Genomic DNA, 13,584 nt, shown 5'->3' on the forward strand with positions numbered 1-13,584 from the left:
TAAAATACTGTGATTTCAGTTTTAACTATATAGCAACAAATGTATCAGATTTCACACAGATCTAAATGAATCTAGGAATCTGAGTCTTGCAGCAACAATGTGAGAGGGTATGCAAAGTATGGGTGCCCTTTGTGTACGCTTTTGGCGCCCAAAAAAATTTCACCGATTTTTAAATAGCTTTTTCCTCTTTTACGGGTTCTACCAGCACCTCTGCAGACCAGACGGAGCAGACACAATCTAACAGCACACAAATAGGGTTTCCAGCATATCCATCGACCAGGAAAAGGTTACGTAGGATAACTTCCCGCCCTTTGCTGATAGATTAAGTCTGCTATGACCAGTTAGGCTGTGAGCATGTGAAAACCGGACGATGCCCCCAATTGTAAACGCTGGTTTACATAAAGGACTAAAAATCATATACCTTAAACACACTTGATAAACTTTAATATTGAGCGGCTGCGGCCGCAGTAATTAACCTTACACCTTTATGTTATTCACAAACCTTACGTACACAAAGTCACACAGTGTACGCACTCTGCGTATGTACGCCTAAAGGGCATAGTGACTACACAGTTTGCGTACACAGGCCTATACGCTGTTAATCCTTGGTAGGATTTTGACTTTTCTCTGTCATAGACTTTATGCTAATGAAAGAGTGCCATCTCTATTATTGTCTATATTATTGTCTACAATATATTCTTGTTTTTTCTTAATTTTTTTAGAATTAAATCTGCATTTTACAATTTTATATCTTATTGGTTCAGTGGATAAGCACCAATCACATGACACTACCTGCACAATCACTGTCTGTTTCTGTGGTTACATTAGGGGAACCTAAGTGTCACTGCAGGCTCAGCTCATATCCACAGAAGTGACAATTTAGTTCCTCAAGCTTTGTATTGCAAACAGGAAAGACAGCGATGGGGCAAGTACAGTAGCTGGCAACAGAAATCCAGAGTGTGACAAGGAGAAGTCCTGATAGTTTACTGCCACCAATACTTCAAGAATTACTATCTATCTATCTATCTATCTATCTATCTATCTATCTATCTATCTATCTATCTATCTATCTATCTATTTGTAATGGACTATTTAAAACATTTTATATTTTATTGATATGGGTAATTATATTTCACCTTCTATTTATTGTGCTGTATTAGTACAAATAAGGATCTATTTACAGTATGAAAACAGAGATTTCTCCAGCCTAAATCCACATACCGTCAGTTACCACCATCCCCATTTATCATATGGGGATGGTGATTTAACTGCATATCAATCATCAGAAAGTCTAACTCTCCACCACTAGGTAACGCTATGAATATATGGTGTTACTGTATCAACAAGACCCCTTTCCAGTTTTGTTATACTGTATAACAAGTTGTGTGCATTCGTGGACAGCTGCCGTTCATGTGCAGTATGCATTGACTCTTCTCCCGCAGGGTTAGGCTTTTGGCTTTATGGGTCTGTGGAGGTTGACACCACCACACGTTACTGTACAGGTGAGTACTGAAAAATAGTGGTGGTGTCACTAACCGTATATATTAAATGGTATACACAGTATATATACTGCTTCTAATGATTTGTGTTATTAAATAGACCCTATAGTCATTGTCCCATTATTTAAATGCATAATCTTTGCGGTTTTATCTGTTTTGTAAGTGTAAGTGGTGCTCATTAATATTATCAGGCTGTAGCTGTGTAATATATAGTTATGAAGGGGTTAATACACCCTTAGCCAACTGTGACTATTTACAACCTATCCCAATCATTACGCTCACTGTTATTTGAAATGTTGCTCTGTGCAGAACTTTTTTTTATCACAAGTAAACACAGAGGGACACAGGTCACAGGCATTGCTGTAATTGTGCTGTGCCCATAATGGCGCTGAATATAACAGGGACCCTACTCCTGGCTGCTGGGGTCACTCTCCTCATTTACCTCATACAATGGTGGAAACATATAAAGCAGAGGAACCTGCCCCCCGGGGCCCACACCTCTGCCCCTGCTGGGGAATATCATGCAGATTAGCACCACAGAATTTACACAGTCTTTACTGAAGGTAAGCTGGGGCGGGATCCGGTGTCTAGGTCGACGGTAACTAGGTCAACACTATAGAGGTCGACCTAGAACATGTCGACCTAGAGACCCTGGTGACATTGCATCCCCGTTGACCTAGTTACTGTCGACCAATAGTGGTCGACCGAGTCACGGTCGACCTAGTTACTATCTACCTTCCATACCACACCCAGCTGGGGCATGTACTCCCTCATTATTGCAGTATAACAATAGTCTGCAGTGCTCAGTGCAGTTGCCTCTGTAATGTGTTTCTTCTATATGTAATTATATCCACTGAGATTAAATAAATTGCCAGAGCGCTTAGACAACAGACAAGTGCTGACTTGTGCTATTTTAAACAAACCTAATTCATCAGGTTGATTGAAAGATACAGTATTACTGCTGCTAATTAAAATGACCAATTTATCTACAAAGATAGCAACATTGGATTTATTAAAAATAGTACATATTGTGACTTGTGAGCATGCCCTGCGTCATCCTGACACCCTCTTATTGAGGAATTCAAAAACAAATATTAAATTAAATTAATTGTGTTTATTTGTCATCCTTAGGGTCAGTTATGTGGTAAGGGATAGGATTTGTTTCTATTTGTCTACATATATCATGATTGTTTGCCACTAGCACTGGTTTTGCCTGTTTTATTGACCATAAATAGTTTGATTTGGCCCCGTACCACCAACCCAAGGCAGGGTGCCTAGGCACACAGTTTGGGAACCACTGCCATAGATTCATTTCCCACAACCACCGTCATCTGCTATTTCCTAGTCCCTTTTTTCCTCAAGTCTCCTTGTACTCACCTACATGTCCTTATGGAAAAATTTCTATATTTTCAGCTTTGTGTCTCCTGAAATGTTTTTTTCTCATGTCTCAGTTTCTATTGGGTTTTTACTATATGTATTTAATATGCTGCTAGGTTCTATGTGATCCAGTCAGGATCAAAGCTGTCAAAATACAGATGCAAGAATCCCGACCAGACCCGCTATCAAGGGGGGACAGTGGGGACTTCAGTTTGGGGCCCAGACTGAGATGGGGCCCAGGTGGCTGCAGATAGGATTGGGGGCCATTCCAGCGGCCTGCCTGCAGTGCGCACCGGCAGCTGCCTTGGAGGGAAAGAGCAGCGGCGCTGTTATTACTACAATGATGGCCGTGAGCCAATCAGAGTTCACGGACCATCAACCAATCAGGAGGTGCCATTTGGCTGCCGGTGCGTGAGCTCCGATTGGTTCATGGCCGGCTCTGTAGTAATAATAGCGTTGCTGCTCTGTTCCTAAATGCCGTGGCTTCCTCCCGGCCCTCACTGCTGCCTCCTGGGCCCCCTCAAAATGTATGTTTTGGGGAATGCTGGGGGAGGAATGGGGCAGTGTGTGTGTGTGTGTGTGTGTGTGTGTGTGTGTGTGTGTGTGTGTGTGTGTGTGTGTGTGTGTGTGTGTGTGTGGGTTCTGCCTCATTTTTCAGTCCCGGGCTACTTCATTTCAGATGGCAGCCCTGATTCCGACACTCAACGGAATGCTGGCACCGGCATCCCGACACCAGGAATATTAATCGAAACACTGCCGGGTCGCTGGAGAGGTGAGCGGGGGGAGGCTTAGGGTTAGCCTGCAGAATGGGAGGTTAGGGTTAGGCTGCAGGGAGCAGGGGTTATATTCAGGCACCCAGGATTAGGCTGTGGAGGGGGGGGGGGGAGAGTAGGTTTAGGCACCCCTGGGAGGGTTAAGGATAGGCTGGGGGGGGGGGGGGAGTTAGGTTTAGGCTGCAGAGAGGGCGGATTAGGGTTAGGGGGCCAGGGGGGAAGGAAAGTATACTAACCTTCCTCTGTAGGGATTCTTATCATCAGGATTCCATGGTTGGTATTTAGACTGCCGGCATCCCGTCAGCCGGCATTTCAATCCTAACCGGCTTCTTTACTTACATGTTCTGTCTATTGCTGACTGAACGGCGCCACAGAATCTGTGGTGCATCATAACTAAATGGTGATGAGGACAATTTATTCACTTATTGTAAGAAAATGTACAACAGCTCCAATGGTATATATGTAATGCAATATAATGAATATGTGTCTCTACAGCTGAGTGAGCAGTATGGACCAGTGTATACCATCTACCTGGGCAGTACTCGTGCTGTTGTTCTGATTGGCTATGATGCAGTGAAGGAGGCTTTGATAGATCGCAGTGATGTGTTTAGTGACAGAGGAGTGATGGATATATTTGTTTTGTTCTTAAAGGATTACGGTAAGATATTTAAAAATATATCAATAATACTAAAATACTGCAGTATATTATGATATTCTAACCTGCACTTATCACTAGCAGGCAGAGAAATTCCTTTAGTACATATCGAGAAGCAATATGTACAGGGATTTTCTCTGCCTTTTCCGTTTGTCACCCTTATCTCCAGTTAGTACATGGCTCCCTAACTGCTTAAAACTGGAATGGGATGAGTCTAACACGCAGCAGCACTCCAGCTGGGAGTATAGTACTGCTCTAGCAAAGTCCACAGTTCACAGAAAACAAAACTATGTCCTGACATGATCTTTCATACATGCACACCATGAAATTAGCAGTTTAGAGTTATTGACTTTAATCTTATAAATCAATAAAGCAGTAAATCTAACACAGAACTTTTCACAATTTTTATTGAAGTTTTATAGTGCATAATATTACATTAAAAAGTGATAAATACACGACACGTCCTTAAAAAATATTCTTCATAATATCTGTTATTGTTAGAAAGATAAAAAAAAATGTTACATTATTTAGTTCTGAGGATTTTTTAGGGTAAAAAAATAAACAAGTGTTTAGCAAAAGATGGTAGTGGCTGTGGTAGTAGCTGCGTCACACACTGAACAACGGGTACAGCTTAATTTGGTCCGGTATGCCAGGCTACTTCTCTGTAAGGCCAGCATGTTGTTGGCTTCTTCCTCTGTGTGTCCTGGTAGAGCCACTATCCATTACATGCATGCCGCAATCTTGGTTCCTCTACCAGGAACCAGTGGACCAATCCCACTTTTAGAAACTCCAGTCATGTGACCAGTTCTGACCAATTACAGGATTTATGGGATTTAGGTGTCTTATTTAAACCAGCTAGTTCTGCCAATCATACCCAGAGCTTCTTCTCTTACTTTGTGTACTACAGATTCATGACCAGGACTGTAACCAGGGAGGTGCAGTCGGTGCTGCCACACAGAGCACAGGATGCCCCTGTGGGTGGAACCATACACCACCACAATATCTATTTGCCTGCTGAGCAAGCAAGTGCGGTGCCAGTTAAAATGTGGCACGGACCATGATCTGCTCGCAGATAGGCAGCCAATAGGCAATGGCGAGCAAGAGAAAAATATGTCGGATTTAGAGCTAAAGAGGCCTTAATGTAAATAAGGGACTTTACTCTGTCTCACACTCCAGAGCTCTAAACATTGATTACTACCTCTTTGGTGTCTGACTAAGCTGGTACTGAGGCCCGCTCCTGCTGTCCCTGCACATCCTTAGCACTCACAATCTGCCACTGCAACATCGCTTCTCCTGAAGTCACAGCTCTACACTGTGCTTCTGATACTCTGTATCTGTTTAGTTTCAGTCCATCTGTATCCAGTTCCCGTCTGGTCACCTCTTGGGTTCTGTTTCAGTAATCTATCCGGTTCCAGTCTGGTCATTTATTCGGTTCCGGTCACCTATCTAGTTCCAATCTGATCATGTCTCTGCTTCCAGAGTGGTCACCTATCTGATTCCAGTCCAGTCACCTATCCAGTTCCAATCTGTTCAGCTATCCGGTTCCAGTCAGGTCACCTCTCTGGTTTTGATCTGATGGGCTATCCGGTTCTAGTCTGGTCATTTATTCGGGTGCGGTCATCTATCTGGTTCAAATCTGATCATATCTCCTATTCCAGTGCGGTCACCTATCTGCTAACAGAGTGGTCACCTATTTGGTTCCAGTCCAGTCACCTATCCAGTTCCAATCTGTTCATGTATCCGGTTCCAGTCAGGTCACCTATCTGGTTCTGATCTGATGGGCTATACGGTTCCAGTTTGATCACCTAGCTGATTCGAGTCCGGTTGGCATGCCAGCTCCAGTTGTCTCAAAATACAATTCAATTACCTTCAACTTCAGACAAGTCATCTCATCAGCCTAATTGATTCGCTACTACTATTATCACTCCTCATAAACTCCATTTCTCCGGTCCATGCCATTCAACTAGCTACCATTTGAACACCTACATTACTCTGAACATTATATCACCATGTGGGTCTAGCTCCTCATTCCAGTCATCACTGCTCCATGAGCAAGTGCTGGATCAGACCACAAGCTTCCTCCATTCTCCCTTCAAACCTGCTGGAGAGCCCATTAGACTTTATGCCTTAAGCTTAGATCAGCCCAGGATCCTACAAATCTGTGTGTAGAATGGTAGAGTAGTATTAGAGTGTTATAGGATAAATAGCTTATTTTCATATTGTTTTTCCCTAAGCCTGCGGGATGTCTTGCATGTAATAAAGCAATCTGTGCGATGTGTCAGTAAACAATGTTGTCTAGTAGTTGTTGAGCAAAGTAACCATTAAGAATCAATAGTTTGTCAGAAAAAAACCTTATCCAACGTAGAGAACATTTTGCTGTTGTATTGGAGAATCACTAAAGTAGGAAGGGAGAAGTTAAATATTAGTCAAACGTAACAAATAATGCAGAAAAGAGAACATGATTCATGTAATGAAGATCTGTATTAGCTAGGAAGAGTTAGGACAGTGGTTCTCAAACTGTGTGCCGTGGCACCCTGGGGTGCCTCGGGACATTTGCAGGGGTGCCTTAGATTGGTGGTCCAGGACCAATTCAAATTATTTATTGTCAATGTGATTGGCATATCCAGTGCTGGTGACTGTCAATCATAAAATATGTGGACAAACAAAAGTGAATCCTGCCCCTCACCCCACAATTGAACCTAAGGATGACATCTAAACACAATTTACTTAATTCAATATTTGTTTCTAATTGTCTCAATAAGAAACTTTTGGCTTAGGGGTGCGATGAATAAAATTCTGATGCTCTAGGGCGCCGTGATTCAAAAAAGTTGGAGAACCACTGAGTTAGGAGATGGTGGTAATGGGGATAAAGCAGTTACTGTATATGGAAGGTAATTACAATAGGTTATGTTTAAACTTTGAGAAGGTTAGTTTACTGTAGGATAGTTTTGGTGCCTTTGTTAAAGTCAATAAGAATATTTCAGAGGAGAGAATATGTGGAAGAAAAACGTCAATAAACTGGAAGAAGGGAACATGGGATATGAACATGTCTGCAGCTATGAGAGAGAGTGTGGAAAAAGTGAATTGTGCAACGTTCAAAAGAGGAAAGGGAGAAAGAGAAAAGTGCAAGAGGTACATTAAGTGCAAGAGGATGCTCATCTCAGGGGATAGCTATTCAAGAGTATGAAGCTGACAGCCATATTAAAGTAAGGGTCACAAACTTAATGGATCTGGAGATGGTAAAGTTGAGAATATCCTGAAAAAAGTGCAGGTCCACATTGAAATGGTTCAAGAAAACATATCTGTGCTGCAAGTTTAAATCAGAAGGGAGTTTAAGAGTATACCTTTATGAACTCGCAGCTCATTTCTACTCTACTGTGTATATTGGCTCAAATTGCATATACATGAGGAGCCAGATTACCAGCAGCCACAGGTGATGCAATTTTAGATCAGTGAATGCATTTCAAAGGAATTGTGGTCTCTCCAGAGAGGGCGCGGGGCCGCACATCGTTCATCGCTTGTGCCTCCACACTGAAAGATATGAACGGTATCTCATTCATTAATGAACAAGATCGTTGATATCTTTCGGTCAGATCGACCTGTGTGTAGGCAGAGCCGGCCATAGGCATAGGCAAACTAGGCAATTGCCTAGGGCATTTGATATGCCTAGGGGCATCAGCAGCTTCTGCTGATTAAAATGATGGCCCTCATTCCGAGTTGATCGCTCGCAAGGCGAATTTAGCAGAGTTGCTCACGCTAAGCCGCCGCCTACTGGGAGTGTATCTTAGCATCTTAAAATTGCGAACGATGTATTCGCAATATTGCGATTACAAACTACTTAGCAGTTTCAGAGTAGCTCCACACTTACTCGGCATCTGCGATCAGTTCAGTGCTTGTCGTTCCTGGTTTGACGTCATAAACACACCCAGCGTTCGCCCAGACACTCCCCCGTTTCTCCGGCCACTCCTGCGTTTTTTCCGGAAACGGTAGCGTTTTTATCCACACGCCCATAAAACGCCGTGTTTCCGCCCAGTAACACCCATTTCCTGTCAATCACACTACGATCGCCGGAGCGAAGATAAAGCCGTGAGTAAAAATACTATCTTCATTGTAAAATTACTTGGCGCAGTCGCAGTGCGAATATTGCGCATGCGTACTAAGCGGAATTTCACTGCGATGCGATGAAAATTACCGAGCGAACGACTCGGAATGAGGGCCGATATGCGGCATGCCTATATTCTGTATGTAGCATTTCATATGCAGATACAGCCACAGTCTCACACAGTATATAGGCATGATGCATATTAGTTTAATCAGCAGAAGCTGCTTGTGCATCCTAGCCACATAGCAATGCAAATAAGATGCATTTTCATTAAAAAAAGGTGCCCGATGTTAGCATTGATGCAAGATTTGTGAGGACACATCTGTATCCAAGCAGAGGTAGAGGTCACAGTGTTAGTGGAAGTGTGAGTGCTGTGTGCATGTGAGTGGGTTGGTTGTGTAGTAGTGTTCGGAATATGTGTAAGGAGCATTATGTTTGTCATGTAAAAATGCATTCATAATGTGCAACATATGTGTAAAGGGCCACTATGTGCGTCATTATGTGTATAAGGGCATTAATAATGTGCAGGATATGTGTAACGGGGTACTACTGTATGTGTGTCATTATGTGTATAGGGGCACTAATAATGTGCAGCAAATGTGTAGGGGGCACTATGTGTGTCATTATGTGCATAAGGGCATTAATAATGTGCGCCCTATGTGTAAGGGACATTATGTGTAAAAGGGCATTAATAAAGGTTGTCATAATGTGTAAGGCACATTATGTTTATAAGGACATTAATGTGTCTCATATGTGTAAGGAGCATTACTGTGTGGAATTGTGTATAAATGCATTACTAATGTGTGGCATTATGTGTATACGGTTCTCTACTATGTGGCGTTGCATATAGAAAGGGTAGTACTGTGTCATCTAATGTGAATAAAGAGCAATAAGGTGTGGTGTAATGTTAATAAGGAGCAATTCTGTGTGAAGTAATGTGAATAAGGGGCTCTACTGTGAGGAGTAATGTTTATAAGGTAAAGTGATACTACTGTGGGATGTAATATGAATTATGGACACTATTGCAAGATAAAATGTGAATAAAGTTGCAGTATTGTGTGGCGTAATTGGAATTGGGTTTTACTATTGTGTGGCCATTGCCAGCAAGAAGATGCCCCTTTTTGGGCTGTGCGTCAAATGTGCGAACTGTTCCTATTTAAAATATAGGGGGTACAAGGACTGCTATGGGCGAGGGGTGATGGTGCTGAGAAAGAGGTGCAAGGTCAGAGGCAGAACCAGCGGTGGTGCTAGGGGGCACCAGCCAAAATCTTGCCTAGGGCATCATATTGGTTAGGGTTGGCTCTGTGTGTAGGGCCTTTTAGAGTTCTATTTATTAAAATCTGCACTATAAGTGCGGCTATGCAGCGCAAATAATGACACAACTCGCAATGTGATAATTAACATTATCACATGAATGTATTAAAATTAAAATCCGAATACCAGAACAGTGCTTGCGATATAGCACTGTCCTGGCAAATCCCTGTCACTGCTGTAACGTCAGTCTATTCGCATCTGAGATAGACTGCATGTTACTGCGCATGCACCGCTTTAGTGATTAAAGGAGAGCCGCAGCATTCACGATTTGCCAGACTTCTTATATGGCTGGAAAGGGCAGGTAGATGTGACACCCTACTCCTGAACCAGTCTGGAGCTCCAGCACTTCACTTAGGCAGCAAATTTGTTTGCAGTTGGGCAAAACCATGTGCACTGAAGAGGGGGGGGGGGGGGGGAGGGGGGGGGGCATATATAACATGTGCAGAGAGAGTTAGATTTGGGTGGGGTGTGTTTAAACTGAAATCTAAATTGTACTGTTAAAATAAAGCAGGCAGTATTTTCTCTGCACAGAAACAAAATAACCCACCCAAATCTAACTCTCTCTGCAAATGTTATATCTGGCACACCTGCAGTGCACATGGGTGGTCATTCTGAGTTGTTCGCTCGTTATTTTTATTTCCGCAACAGAGCGATTAGTCGCTAATGCGCATGCGCAATGTCCGCAGTGCGACTGCGCCAAGTAAATTTGCTATGCAGTTAGGTATTTTACTCACGGCATTACGAGGTTTTTTCTTCGTTCTGGTGATCGTAATGTGATTGACAGGAAGTGGGTGTTTCTGGGCGGAAACTGGCCGTTTTATGGGTGTGTGCGAAAAAACGCTGCAGTTTCTGGGAAAAACGCTGGAGTGTCTGAAGAAACGGCGGAGTGTCTGGGTGAACGCTGGGAGTGTTTGTGATGTCAAACCAGGAACGAAACTGACTGAACTGATCGCAGTGGCTGAGTAAGTCTGGAGCTACTCAGAAACTGCTAAGCAGTATCTAATCGCAATTCTGCTAATCTTTCGTTCGCAATTTTAATGTGCTAAGATTCACTCCCAGTAGGCGGCGGCTTAGCGTGTGCAAAGCTGCTAAAAGCAGCTTGCGAGCGAACAAGCTCGGAATGACCACCATGGTTTTGCCCAACTGCTAACAAGTTTGCTGCTACGATCAGGTCTGAATTATCCCCTAAACCTGCAGCAAATGAAATAATATGACAGACAGCACAAAGCTGGTAATTAAAGGCAGTGCCATAACTAGGCATTTTAGCGCTGTGTGCAAGAAACGACAGTGCCGCCCCCCCCCATGTTAGATAGGGGCGTGGCTTCACGGGGAAGGGGCGTGACCACAAAATAATAGCAATTCATACTACGGTGCACAGTAGTCTACATTATTCAAATTACGCTGCACAGTAGCGCCACTACACCAGGTAGAGCCCCTTTTATACATTACAGCAGACAGTGTCCCCCTTTTTACACATTGCGGCAGATATACCCTTTTTACACATTGCGGCAGCCAGTCCCCCTTTTTACACATTACAGCAGCCTGTCTCCCTTTTAACACATTGCGGCAGCCGGTCCTTCTTTTTACACATTGCGGCAGACAGCGTCCCTTTTTTACAATTACAGCAGACAGCGTCCCCGTTTTTACACATTACGGCAGACGGTGTCCCCCTTTATACACATTGCGGCAGCCAGACCCCCTTTTTACACATTACGGCAGCTAGTCCCCCTTTTTACACATTATGGCAGCTAGTCCCCCTTTATACACATTGCGGCAGCCAGTCCCCCTTTTTACACATTACGGCAGCCAGTCCCCCTTTTTACACATTGCGGCAGCCAGTCCCCCTTTTTACACATTGCGGCAGCCAGTCCCCCTTTTTACACATTGCGGCAGCCAGTCCCATTTTACACATTGCGGCAGCCAGTCCCATTTTATACATTGCGGCAGCCAGTCCCCATTTTTTACACATTGCGGCAGCCAGTCCCATTTTACACATTGCGGCAGCCAGTCCCATTTTACACATTGCGGCAGCCAGTCCCCATTTTTTACACATTGCGGCAGCCAGTCCCATTTTACACATTGCGGCAGCCAGTCCCATTTTTTACACATTTCGGCAGCCATCCCCCTTTTTTTACACATTGCAGCAGCCAGTCCCATTTTTTACACATTGCGGCAGCCAGTCCCATTTTTTACACATTGCGGCAGGCGGTGTCCGAGAGAGAGAGAGAGAGAGAGAGAGAGAGACAGAGAGACAGAGAGAGAGAGAGACAGAGAGAGAGAGAGAGAGAGAGAGAGAGAGAGAGGGAGGGGGGGGGGATATACTTACCTTCTCCCCGCTGACAGGCTCCTCGTGCTGCTCCCTCGGTGGCGGCAGTGAGATGAGAAGGAGGAGGAGGGAGGGGGAGCAGGGAGCCGCAGCAGCGCTATGTTATTGGTAGTAAGCGCCGCTGCAGCATCCCCCTCTCCTTCTGTATTGGCTGCCGGGCAGCCAATACGGAAGGAGAGGGGGATGCTGCAGCGGCGCTTACTACCAATAACATAGCGCTGCTGCGGCTCCCTGCTCCCCCTCCCTCCTCCTTCTCCGCTTCTCCGGCCTCCGCTGATGTCTTCAGCTTCACAGCGCGGCGCACGGAGGCGGCATGTAATGAGTCAATTTGACTCATTACATGCCGCTGGCCGTGCGCCCCCAGGGCAACTGCGCTGTGTGCAAAGCCCCCTTGGCACACACGTAGTTACGGCTCTGATTAAAGGTATTTATTTATTTAAAAAAAAAAAGATTAATTACCATGTCCATCTATGCACAAAGGATTCCTCATCTTGCTGCTGGCTGCTTTCAGGGGGTCATTCCGAGTTGATTGCTAGCTGAAAAAGTTCGCAGTGCTGCGATGATGCAAAAAAACTGTACTTCTGCGCATTCGTATGTGGCGCAATGTGCATGCATATGCAGCGCAATGCGCACGCATGACATACTTTGACAACGGCCGATGTGTTTTTACACAAGGTCTACCGAAGCTTTTCAGTCGCACTGCTGGCCGCAGAGTGATTGACAGGGAGAGGGCGTTTCTGGGTGTCAACTGACCATTTTCAGAGAGTGTTCAAAAAAACGCAGGTGTGCCAGACAAAATGCAGGCGTGGCTGAGAAAACGCAGGGCGTGTTTGTGACATCAAATCCGCAGCTGAACAGTCTGAAATTATCGCAAGCGCTGAGTAGGTCTGGAGCTACTGTAGACCTGCACAATTTTTTTTAGTACTCACTCTGCGATCCTTTCATTCGCACTTCTACTAAGCTAAAATACACTCCCAGAGGGCGGCAGCTTAGCATTTGCACGACTGCTAAAAACTGCTAGCGAGTGATCAACTCGGAATGACCCCCTCAGGACTTTAGTAAACACACGGGAGGAAGGCAGAGGGAGGGGGGTGCTGGAAAGCTATCTCCTTCCTGAAGAAAACAGCTTTATTGCAACTACAGGTAGGGTTTAGATTGGATAATGCTAGTTAGACCTGGCATTATTAACACTAGGCTAAGTCTGTTATTTTTTAACAATTGTAGTTTAGTAAATCTGAGCAGATAACATTTCCCATTACAGTTATGGGAAATGCGATCTGCTTACTTTAAAAAAATTGATAATTACGGTTTGGAGGAGAATTTGGAGAATTCTCATACAATTCCTCTTGGTACATTTATGTGAAACTAAAATAATGTGAAAGCTTTTTCACATTATTTTAGTAAAAATAATTTTAATAAATATGCCCCTTAATCTGTTAGCAAAGTACTAGTAGTAGTTGTAGGTATACATGTGTTGCACATCAAATTAATCAGTGCAGTCTCATGAAGTGGCTTGTCACATTCGTTTGCAACTAAGA

The 13,584-nt window shown here is 44.0% G+C and overlaps 1 pseudogene; it reads left to right on the forward strand.

Annotated features, from left to right (window-relative positions):
- The first annotated feature begins 1,837 nt into the window (after positions 1-1,837).
- Positions 1,838-13,584, forward strand: part of LOC134949313 (cytochrome P450 2A4-like) — a 202,270-nt pseudogene continuing 190,523 nt past the window's right edge.

Source organism: Pseudophryne corroboree, chromosome 8 (genome assembly GCF_028390025.1).
Source record: "Pseudophryne corroboree isolate aPseCor3 chromosome 8, aPseCor3.hap2, whole genome shotgun sequence".
NCBI lineage: Eukaryota > Metazoa > Chordata > Amphibia > Anura > Myobatrachidae > Pseudophryne > Pseudophryne corroboree.